This window comes from Rhyacophila brunnea, unplaced genomic scaffold (genome assembly GCF_057557595.1).
Source record: "Rhyacophila brunnea isolate RB1 unplaced genomic scaffold, BYU_Rbru_1.0 scaffold_50, whole genome shotgun sequence".
Lineage (NCBI taxonomy): Eukaryota > Metazoa > Arthropoda > Insecta > Trichoptera > Rhyacophilidae > Rhyacophila > Rhyacophila brunnea.
Genome location: NW_028233171.1, coordinates 2,392,862 through 2,404,918, shown reverse-complemented (window position 1 = coordinate 2,404,918; position 12,057 = coordinate 2,392,862).

Sequence of the window (12,057 nt, the reverse complement as noted above, 5' to 3'; positions counted from 1 at the left end):
AGTTAGCATCATGTATACCAAATAATAATACCACCCGTGAAAATATAATCAGAGCACAAAATATTGTAACTGATTATATCGATGAATGGATTTTTCGATATTATAAATATACAGTATAGGTATAGAATCAAATAATCTAAACACATTTTAAGGCGGGTACGAAAGCGTTCAAAGCTTTAAAAATCAAGATATAAAATTATGCCCGCAAAAAATTTAGCATATACATGTGTTTTGTACTATAAGATGAAAAAACAATACCTTAGAACTATAAACTTTAAGCCCACAGAAATCCTTTTTAATTATTTATATAAAACAAATTTATTTTGGATATATCTTAAGTCTTTTTCTATTTTGACATCTCTTTTTTAGTGTTTCTAAATTTTTATTCACGAATGTCATTAAGTTTCTTAGCAGACGAAACGAAAATATAAATAAATCAAACTTCAGCAAGATTTTAATACATAATTATTCATAACAACCATGATTCAACTCGGTTATAATCCGTAAAACCTATAGCTTGGTATTGATAAAGTTTGTAAAATATTCGGTAAGACACAAACAGCATTTATCTATCAAAGTACAAAGAATATGATGTGATTTATTAAAATTTTATATTATAAGAAGATTTTTAGAAAAAGATGATATAAAGACTCAAAAGTTATAATAAATTCAGCAGTGCACTCTAAATAACCAATAACTAATGTTTTTTTTTCTTATAGGCTTAAATTTATATATATTAATTATTAATAGGTTTTTAGAACCTTTTATCAATATTTTGGTTTTTTAACAGTTATAATAATAGTAATAAATCAATTTTTTTTGATGATTATTATAACCATGTTTGAAATAAAAGTAGAATTGAAATTAAATTTATTAGCAGTTCAAAATCAAAGGAGGGGGCTTACCCGTGTATTTTAATCAATAAAAAACAATTTACAGTGTATTTGCCTATAGGTTACACATTAAAAGACTTAAATAAAATCAAAATGGTATTTTATGCTTTGAAAGTTATGTTAAAATAAATATACTTACATAAAACCGGACTTTGTAAATTATCCAGGACCCTAAAATATAAATTTTTAAAATTTAAGAAAAACAGTTTCTTTACGAATTGCGGCCTGTATTTGAATTTATAAATACCGGATACCCATTAAAACATATCTTGTATGGCGGCGATTATATATTGCTAAAATTGTTCTTTGTAATTTCATAATTCTAGGATTTTAATAAAAAAACCGAATAATAGTTCTAATTCTATCTTACAATGTTATCTATTCTGAAAGTAGCTTTAATATAAGTTCTAAATGTGTATGTTTGATTTAAACACTTATTTTTGCTTTTTAAAAGGACCCAGGCATTATAACTATTATCATTTGCATAAATTAATTTTTTTATGATCATAAGTTTTTTTTATCCATTTTTTGCTCTCTTATGTTCCCAAAAATCTGGAAGAGAAATTTTAATAAGCGAAAAATGAAAACATCATGCTTATATGCACATCTTTACGTGTTCGCAAATCGAAAAAAATATGATTTGATTTATAGCATAGTTTATGAGGACAGAGCGCTTTAAAAAAATTCGGTTATCTTTAAATAAGTAGCTTGAACTTGTGTCTTTTTTTATATATTTTGTATATAGTATTGAGATAACAATATTATGCTACCCTTATTAATTAAAAAAATTAGTACGGATTTATGTTCAGAGAAATTGCCACTAAATCTGATTGTATTAATCTCACTATTTATTGTTGATTAAAAAACTTATACATAACATTAAAATCATAAAGGAACCGCGCTTATATGTTTCTTAAATAAATAAAGTACTTAACATGGATGATGTTTAAACCGCTTAAATAATATATAAATGATAATAGTAAGTTTTCTAATATTAATTAAAGCGCTTAATATGTATGATATTTGATCCGCTTAAATAATTTATAAAATAAAAGAGTAAATTTTCCTATAATTAAAGCATTTAACATGGATGATATTTACACCGCTTAAAGAATTTATAAACTAAAATAGTAAAATTTTCTATAATTAAAGCACTTACACTTAGCATGTATGAATTTACACCCTTATAATAATTTGTAAATGATAACAGTAAAATTTTCTATAATTAAAGCACTTACACTTAGCATGTATGAATTTACACGGTTATAATAATTTATAAATGATAACAGTTAAGCTTTCAAAAAAAACATTAAAAACGTAAGAAAGAAGATTAAATTTTTTATATAAAATTTTAATTAATTTTAGAAAAATAAAGAATCATTCTTAAAACAAATAAAACCAGATTCTTTATATTCAAAATGAATTCCGATAAATTACAGACTTAATTAATTGTGTTGTCTAACAGACTACGTTTCAATTTATCAAAATCAATACGATTAAAGGATTTATGTTTGTCAAGCGCCAAAGAAATCTGCTGTTCATTTCTTTTCTGTTCTTTCATAAACTTATTTTTAATTTGTTTACGATCTTTACATGGAAAAATTTCCGCCATTAAGCTGAATTCCGTTCCACAAACACTCAAAGCTTTATAAAACAGCTGATCGTCTTTTTTGCTCCATCTCGATCCGGATTTCTTTCTAGAAAATGTTCTTGAATTTATCATGATTTCGTCTTCATAAATTATGTTTTTATCTGTACTTGATGTTATATTTCGTCTTTCGTATAGTCTGGTTTCATCAATAACTATTTTTCCGTCGTGGAATTGTAAAATATCTTCATTGTCCTCCTCGATATTACAAGAATCGACTGAAACATCCGATATGATTGATTTTTCACTTGAGGTTGGTTTTTTCGGGTTTTTTGGTTTGAGGGATTTGAAGTTTCTTGATTTTAAAAAATAAGATATTTTTTTGTTCATGGTCATTATGGGGTTTGGTTTTTCTGATTTTAATATTCTTAATATGCCAAATAAGAAAACTATTTTTTGTAGCGCAGTGGTCATTTTAGGCTAACTTTTTTTAAATGGCTCCAAGTTCAAATCTGTTTCACTAATCGTTTAAAGTACGCGTCTAAATGATTGGAAAGTCTAGAAGAACGAAATCTCTACATTTGATATGAGAATAGCAATTTCATTTTAATTTAATTTAATGTAATAAGCTAAATTGGTAAAGTGAATTTTATTAATGATTGAAACAATTTGCTTAATTGGTAATGTTATCATTGGTTCTAGAAAGAGTGAGTTTCTAGAAATGATAGCCAAACGTATTGATTAGATATGTTTAAAGAACGTGTGAATATAATAATAATCAAAAAAATACAATTCACGTACAATTATTTTTAGATAAAAATCATAAAAATATATTTAACAAATCCAATTCAAAATTGCAAAATAAAAGTCATTTTTGCATCTTTAAACCAATTTTGATCCCATTGCATAATTCAAAAAACATTCATTTAATAATTTTAAATATTGAGTATTTTTAATAGATGAAATCGTGATTTCAAATAAAATACTATCTTGATGTTCGCTTGATTTAATAACTCATTAAATGCCAACATTTAATTTTAAGGCATTTTATCGGCTTTTGCTCTATTTCTATTGTAATATAATATGTTTCAATGATAACAGATTTGTAAAAAATATAGAAAACTATATTGAACAATAAATTTAATGTGGCCTATGACACTAAAAATACAGTGCATGGATATATAAATAATAAACCAGATTGGGAATCGTATTTAAAATTATAGGCATTTATTGTAATATAAATTGAAAAAATATACTTCAATATCATACTATTAAAATAAAAAAAAATATTTATGGAGTGTAAGATTTAAAATGGCATTATTTTATGTAAATATCGGATTATGTTTATTTTTTCGATACTCACAAAATATTTATTTTATTCGGTGTAGAAAAGCACGATTAACCTATAAATAGCGATTAAAGACTTAAATATCCACATATAATCCAAAATATAAAAAAAAAGGTTTTTTTTGGGCAAAATATGCAATAATTACATCCGTAAATCCTCAAAATTTAATTTAATCGGTGATATAGTATAAAATATACATAAATATAAGCTAATATCATATAGAGTTAGCAACAAGTGATCGCTGTAGTACGAAACCTATTTTTTAATCTTAAATTTTCTTGTGTAATAAATTAAAAATTATGATTATTTGACGTTTAAAATGATCCTCTTTGCCTTTTAATCAAAAATGTGCTCTCAATACTAAAATTAAATAACTTTGTTTTATTTGTCATATGAAAAGGTACAAAAAATACACATTGGATTTCCTATTTTATTTTAAATACGTTTTTTTACGCATCGAGTCATTAAGGCGCATTCATATGTGTGCTTTAGTTTCATATAATGCCCCTTCGTTATATTTTATTACCCATTAAGACTTAATATTTGTTCTGATGAAATATAAGAAGATTCATTTGAGAACAGAAGTTATAAATTTTTATTGAAATTATCTTAAGATTAAAATTTAATTAAATATAATCAAACAGTCATTCCAAATTCATCTCTTTTTATGAATTTATGGACAGGAACCCGATTTTTAGAGTAAAAAACATTATTTGTGTATTTATTTCGTAGCATAGATGCAAACACATTCAGATTTTCCTATTATTTTAGAAAAAATTTTGTTTGGAGGAATGACAGATTAAAAAAATATTCTATGCACCAAGTAGTTTCATTATAGATGAAATATGTATAATGTTAATATTTGGTTTTAATATTTGACATATTTATTCAATACCAATATATTTTCTCGCAATTATTGAATAATAATGACCAATGCTGAACATTATTTTCGTTTTTTTTGTTGTATTATTTAATATTTTGTAGGTATGTATTAAAGGTTTCTTAATTAAGACTTTATTTTATGTAAATTTGGGGGGTTTCTTCATATTATTTTTCTATTAATATAATCTAAATTTTTTCACATATGGCTTTTTATTTATCAATCTATATAATTTGATCATATGACTTTCTTATTAATATAAATCCAAAGTTGTTTCATAAAAGATATTTTTTTATATAATCTAGATAATTTCTCTAATGCCTTTCTATTTATATTTTTCTATATATTTTTTTCTTTTTAATGTCCTTTATTTGTACGAACCAGTAATTTACCTCGAAAATCTATTTTTATTTTACAAATGGAAAATTTATCATTTGTGACAGCTTTTCTTTATAATTTAGGTCATTTAGTTCTGATATGACCTTTAAAGTACAAATTTGGTGTTTTTTTGTGACAGCATTTCTGTAAATATTCGGAAATTTACAAAGAATACGTCCTTTTTCTTAATAATATGAGACTTCTAATCGATTATTATTGTCTTCGTATTTAAATCTCTTATAAGGCTCTTTTATTGCATAAATTCAGTTTTTTCTCTATTTATGACATTCTTATATATTAATAAGAAGTTTTATTTTTATTTGTGACTTTATTATTACATAAATCCAGTAATTCATCTATTTATGACATTCTTATATATTAATAAGAAGTTTTATCGCAATTTATAACTTTAAATTACATAAAGCTAGATTTTTCTCTATTTATGACATTCTTATATATTAATAATGAGTTTTTTTCATTTATATCATCTTTATTACATGCGTGCATTTTTATTTATTTTTTTTCTTGTAAAACTTCTTTATTATTTAATTTTAAAGTTTTCATGACACATTATTTCTTATTTATATATGTTTTTAGCATTTTTTCGTGTTTATGATAAACCAGACTTTTCATAATATTTGATTTTTTTTGTATAAATTCAGATATTATTTATAATTTTTAATATGTTAAAGAATTAAAAATCATGGACAAAGTAGAAGCATACATGCAAGCTCTCAAAATCCGCGAGACACTTGAACTCATCAAATTTGAGAGAAGAAGAGTAGTGGATGAATATAGATAAGGGGAAGGTGTCAAAGAATGCACCAATGAGTTCTACAATATTCCCAATATGCTGACCACGTCTAAATAGATAAAATTGATAAAAGAAAATTAACAATAAATAAATATAATATAAATTATTTATAATTTTTCATATAAATATCTTTCAATAAATCTTGTTTCATATGAATTATATTGTTCAAAAATAATAATCAGCGTTAGAAATGTTTTTTTGTTTTTGGGGCATTAGTATAATTTGTTGTCACATTTATAATTCTTTTTTTGTGTTTGGATTTCTTAAACAAAATTTTAGGCATACATTTGAAAAGACAAACCATTCTGAATACGACCGTATAAACTATCTGTTTAATTAGTTTATTGTTTAATCTCTAATATCAGTAAAATATATTAGATGAAAAGTTCAATTGACGAAAAAATATAAATTTATCATTTAAGTTTATGGATGATAAATGATAAATCTGTTTTGCAAAAATAATTAAGATATAAATAAAAAAATAACAAATTTTAAGCATACAAGAACACCGTTAATATATTTGATATTATTACAGATATAACAATTCACCTTAAAATTACATAACATTTATTAGTAAATTTATTTTATTTGTGAGGATTTTATAAACGCAATAAAAAAGCCTTATGTCCACAAAAATATATATTTTAAGGTAAAAAATTTTAGAATCTGTGTAATGGGTGCGAATAATGTAGTATGAAAGCCTATATCATAATATATTGTAAATATACAAGCATTTTTTACATCACAAAAACTTAAAAAGATTAAAAAAATTGCAAAAAATAAGTTAAACATAATCTTAGTGCGCTTATTAACATAAGATATGATATTCACGCAAATACTTGTCTTAGCTCGTAAGGCGGAAAAAAGCAGATGTTTCTTAAAATTTGTCGTAAAAACAAATATCTTTAAACTTTAATTACAGAAAATTTAGTAATAGTATAAATTTCACCTTTGCTCGATAGAAATTAAAGGTAATTATACATGCTGAAATATTTAAAGAAATAATAATTGATATAGCAGTAAGATATTATTATATAAGACAATATAAGCGATTTGATTTTCTATAATGTTATACAAGCATATAATAATAATCGATAACTCTGATAATAAACTGTATAAATGATATTATAAAATCTTTTTTATATCTAAATTTTAGAATATATAAATCTAACAAGATGCTGTTGTATCCGATAATAAAAACAATTATATATGTTTATATTTTTAGTAATAGATAAATCTAATAAGAAACAGTCATATCTGATCTAAAAACAATTCTTTTTACATATAATTTTTTTAAATTATTAATATTCGATAAATATAATAATAACCTGTTAATCCTCAAAATGGCTACAATATGGAAATATCAGACCATCAGAAGAAGCAAGGTTCTGTTTTATTCAGGATAGAAATATATTATTTGGAAAAATATCAAGATGTTCACACTATTACGACTCTTTTAAAACTGTCGACCACTTAACAAGCAGATGTAAAAAATGCTTGGTTATTACTATACAAGAAGACACAAAGAGATTGTAAGATTTCTTCACTTTATGTTGGCGAGAAAATACAATTTCAAAAAAACTAAGAAAATACACAGACATTATATACAATAAATAATGAAAAACGAATTCGCGCGTATCAAAGTAGATACAAGGATAAAAACAGCCATCGATTTATCGAATGACAGACCTGATATTTTTGTATATGATAAAAAAGAACTATATCACTCTGATCGCAATTGGCGAGGCAAGTATTAACAATATAAACATAGTTGAAAACGGAAAATTATAGAAACATGACCTACTAGCATCTGAGCTTTCATTTATATACACGTGCAAGACAAAAATTATCCCATATGTTATAAAATGGGACGGTGTGGTGACATGATATCATAAAAAGTACCATAAAAAACTAGATGTCACGAATCAGGTTGAGGCATATATAAAAACTTTGGGATGAAGACAAACCTTTGAATTAATAGGTCTCGAAAGAAGGAGGGGTATTGAAGAAGACTTTGGAGAGGAGAGGATAGCCGAAAGTATAAATACGCTGTGCGCAGAGAGAATAAAGAAAGCTGTGCCTGAAAACAAAAACTAAAATTACAACTATAAATTTAGCCCATAAATAAAAAACATAAAAAACCTGTTATATTTCATGATAAAAGTGATTTTATTTAATATAATTTTTCAGAACTCTACATTAATAATCGATTTTTCCTATACGATGCAAATATCTGGTAATAAAAGCAATTTCATAGGATTTAATTTTTACCAGTAGATATATGTACTATTATACTTTATATCTAATAAAAAGATGTGTGTTTTATTTAAATATGAATTTTTTAGAGGCAATATTTCTATTAAAAACATTAAATATATGAATTTATAGTATAATGAACAATGAAACTGATTTTGGTTATTTTTGTGCCTAAAATATTCTTTTATCCATCAATAATTTGTTTCTAGTAAATAAATTTTTTTGGGTTTACGTTGTATAATATTAAATTATAAATTTTTAAATTTTATTTGAATAATAAAATTATGTGCTTTGTATTTATGAATTCTTTAACTTGTATCCTAACCAGTAGTATATAATAAAATTTATTATAGACTGAACTTTTATAGATATTTATTTCTTTACCCAAGTATGCTTCCCGGGCTTAATATTAGAGAACCATTACCATTTCATATATGTGAAGAAATATTAAAGCTTGAAAACGATCTAGAAACAGGAACAATACAGAATCTTGACTTTTATATCAAAAAATATTGTCTTCCCGAATGCCATTCTGAAATAAAATTACAGTACATAAAAATTCTAAATGAAGAAGATAGTAAAATATTTCTGACCGATAAAGATTCTCGTTTGCGTAAAGAGGCTATTTTAAAAACAGAAGATACAAATATTTTATTAAAATACATCGATGATCCGTGTAAAAATATTCGAAAGGTAGTTTTAGCTAAATTATCACCACACATCGATTTTTTAAAATACACATACGAAACATGTCCATTTTTAAGATTAAAAGCAGTCGAAAAATTAACAGAAAAGAACTTTATCGATACGCTTCCAGTTGATAACCTCAAAAAAGTATTTAAAAGGGTATGTGAGATGGTCAATGATGTTGATTTATTGATCAGAATAACAGCAGTAAGCTCTCTGAAGAAATTTACAAAAATAGATTGTGAAAGCATAAAACAATTAACGTCAAAAAACTATACTGATGATGATATAACGGCTGGAAGCTTCGTGCATGGTTTTGAAGATGAAAATGAAACCGTTAGATGTAATACAGTAGAATCAATTTGTTCTCTTACTAAGACTCATGAAATGGCGAGTGTCACCTTTGATTTTCTTATTGATGTTCTTAATGACGAAATCGAAACAGTAAAGGAAAAAGCTTCATCATGGATGTTAAAAATAGTAAAAAAGTTTCGAATTTATGCTAATGAGGAAATACTCGATTTTATATTTTGTAATTTTGAAGAAAAAAACAATGAAGTGAAATCTAATTTGTACGATATTATTCCAATCTTGTGTTATAAAAAAGAAGCATTGATATATTGTTATAAGAAAATCAAAAAACTATTGAAAAGGAATATTGAAAACGATAAAATATTTTTATGTTTTCGTAAAATCGTTAATAATAATTTGGATGGATTGATTTATATCTATCAAAAGCCTCAAAATGTCTTGCTTATGAAAAATTGTATGCTAAATGAACCTGAAAATCTCTTAAACACAATAATTATTTCAGAGTTAATGAAAAAAGGGCATCAAATACCTTTACCTAAAAATTTTACAAAAATTTTATTTTATAATGAGCTCAAAGATCTAAAAAAGGAACCTAAGTTATGTGAGAAAGAAGATGAATTCAAAAAGAAAGTAAAGATTGAAACGGGAAATACCACATATCTAAAATCCTTTCTGTTAGAATTCATAAATTATATGGAAAATGATATAGGTTCAAGACAAAAAAACATTCAAAAGTACAAAAATATATTTAGAAAAAGATTTATTGACAATCGAACAACACAATTCTATTATGATTTGTTTAAGGCTTTACTAAATTTTTATAAAAAAGGGGAAATTTTCAGTATCGAAAAGCTTTTTATTTTATCGGGTATACATTATGATAGCATCGAAATCCCTTCAATAATCAGTATTATAAAAAACACTGAGTGTTTTGAAACTAATAAGCTGTGTTTTTCTACATCCAGTAAAATTAGTAGAAAATTTAATTTTCTATTAAATATTGATGTAAGTATACTTAATTTTGATATTTCGGATGATATTTATATCAATGTTAAGGGGGACAAAGGAACCGAAAGTAATTATAAAATTTTCCAAAAAACTTCGATTGTATTTTACGATTCAGACTCAAAGAAAGTCGAAATTTGTTTGGTTAAGAAGAAGTCGGACCATATCATAGTTTTATCCGAAATAAAAACGATCGAGATAAATAATAATATCTTATAAAAATACCACAATTCTCAAATAAATATTTGTGGATTCGAATTTTGACTTATCTCCCAATATCGGATTTATTTTCACTTCTATATAAAAATATAGTTTTATTATTTTCACCAAAAAAGTCGTTTTTCATCGTATATGTTTCAAAATACATCTTGCTTCTAACTCTTATAAAAAAATATGGTTTATTATTTTATATCATATAGCTGAAAATAAATCTTGCTTTTAACTCTTAAATAAAAATATAGTTTTTTATTTTATATGTATGGCTGAAATATTCATCTTTTTTTGCCTTAATTTGTTTAAATATATTGATAAATATAGCATAGTTTTTTTATAAAAAATATTGATTTAATATTATACAATGTGTTTATGTTATTTAGTAATAAATTTGCGCATACACCAATCTAGAAGTATAGTATTATTTAATAAAACACAAATCCAGAATTTTTTGATTCATCTGTATCACTTCATTTTATATTCAAATACATCCTGATTATTTTAAAAATCTATACAAAATTTTTATAATATATATTGTTACTTTTCTTTTCTGGTTGTAAAAAGTATCTATTATTTTTTTCCCAAATGCTTTATAGTAGCATAAAAGCTTACAATAACCTCTTAGAAACATAAAATTTATAACTCTAAAATTTTAAATTACAGCTAATAGAAATTTTATATTTTATATGTATTTACCATATTTTTTTTAGAAATAATCGAATTGCACGAAAAGTAAACTTTAGATAAAGTTTCTGATCTAAAGAGATAGCTAGTATGCATAAAAATATAGAAACCATTAGTAAAAAATGAAATAGGATATGTAAATTTTTTTATATGATTTGTGTTTTTTTTCTTATTAATCAAACTCTAAAATTAAAGATCGTATTGATTATAATGGGTAATTATAGTGCTAAAACCGAATTTAAAGAGGATAAAAAACAATACATATATAAATTATATAGCGATTGGTTCCATTTTGTGAAAAAGCTTCAGACTTTATGATTTATAAAGGAACAAATACCTTTTGAAATTTATAGTTTAATATTAATACTATAAATCAGTTAGACATTATTATTTGAAAACCAAGTTATATGTATATAGCAGAATAAAAAAAACATAATTTGAAAAGCATAAAAAATATATAAATACCAAACTATTTGTTTTATTTTTGTGAAAAAGTCTAAAATTTTATGAATTTGAGAGAATAAAAATACCTTTTGATAATTTATATCTAATAATTATACCTACGGATTGGTTCACATCGTATTTTTCTAAAAGAAATATAAACAAAGCACCTAAAACGATGCGATATATGTATAAATAAATAATGATACGATATTTATAAACACAAATGACAAGTATGTTTAGAAAAATGGTATAAAGACTACGTTTCACAATAATTTCTTAATTGGTCTAGGCTTTAAATTGATCTAAAATATTATCTAGTATATTATATGGTAATAGCTTTTTTTAATTATCCACTACAAATAAAATTTTAATTTTGAAAACCTTTATGAAAACTGTTTTTATTAAAAGAAAAATAGAATCCCATTTATATGTTTTATCATGGTACAAATTTTTATTAATAGCGAATTTTTACGATTAAAGACGTCCGTAAGATGCTTTGAGTTGCTGAAATACGTATTTTTGTGGTAATTACCTATATATGAAGATGTATTTTCA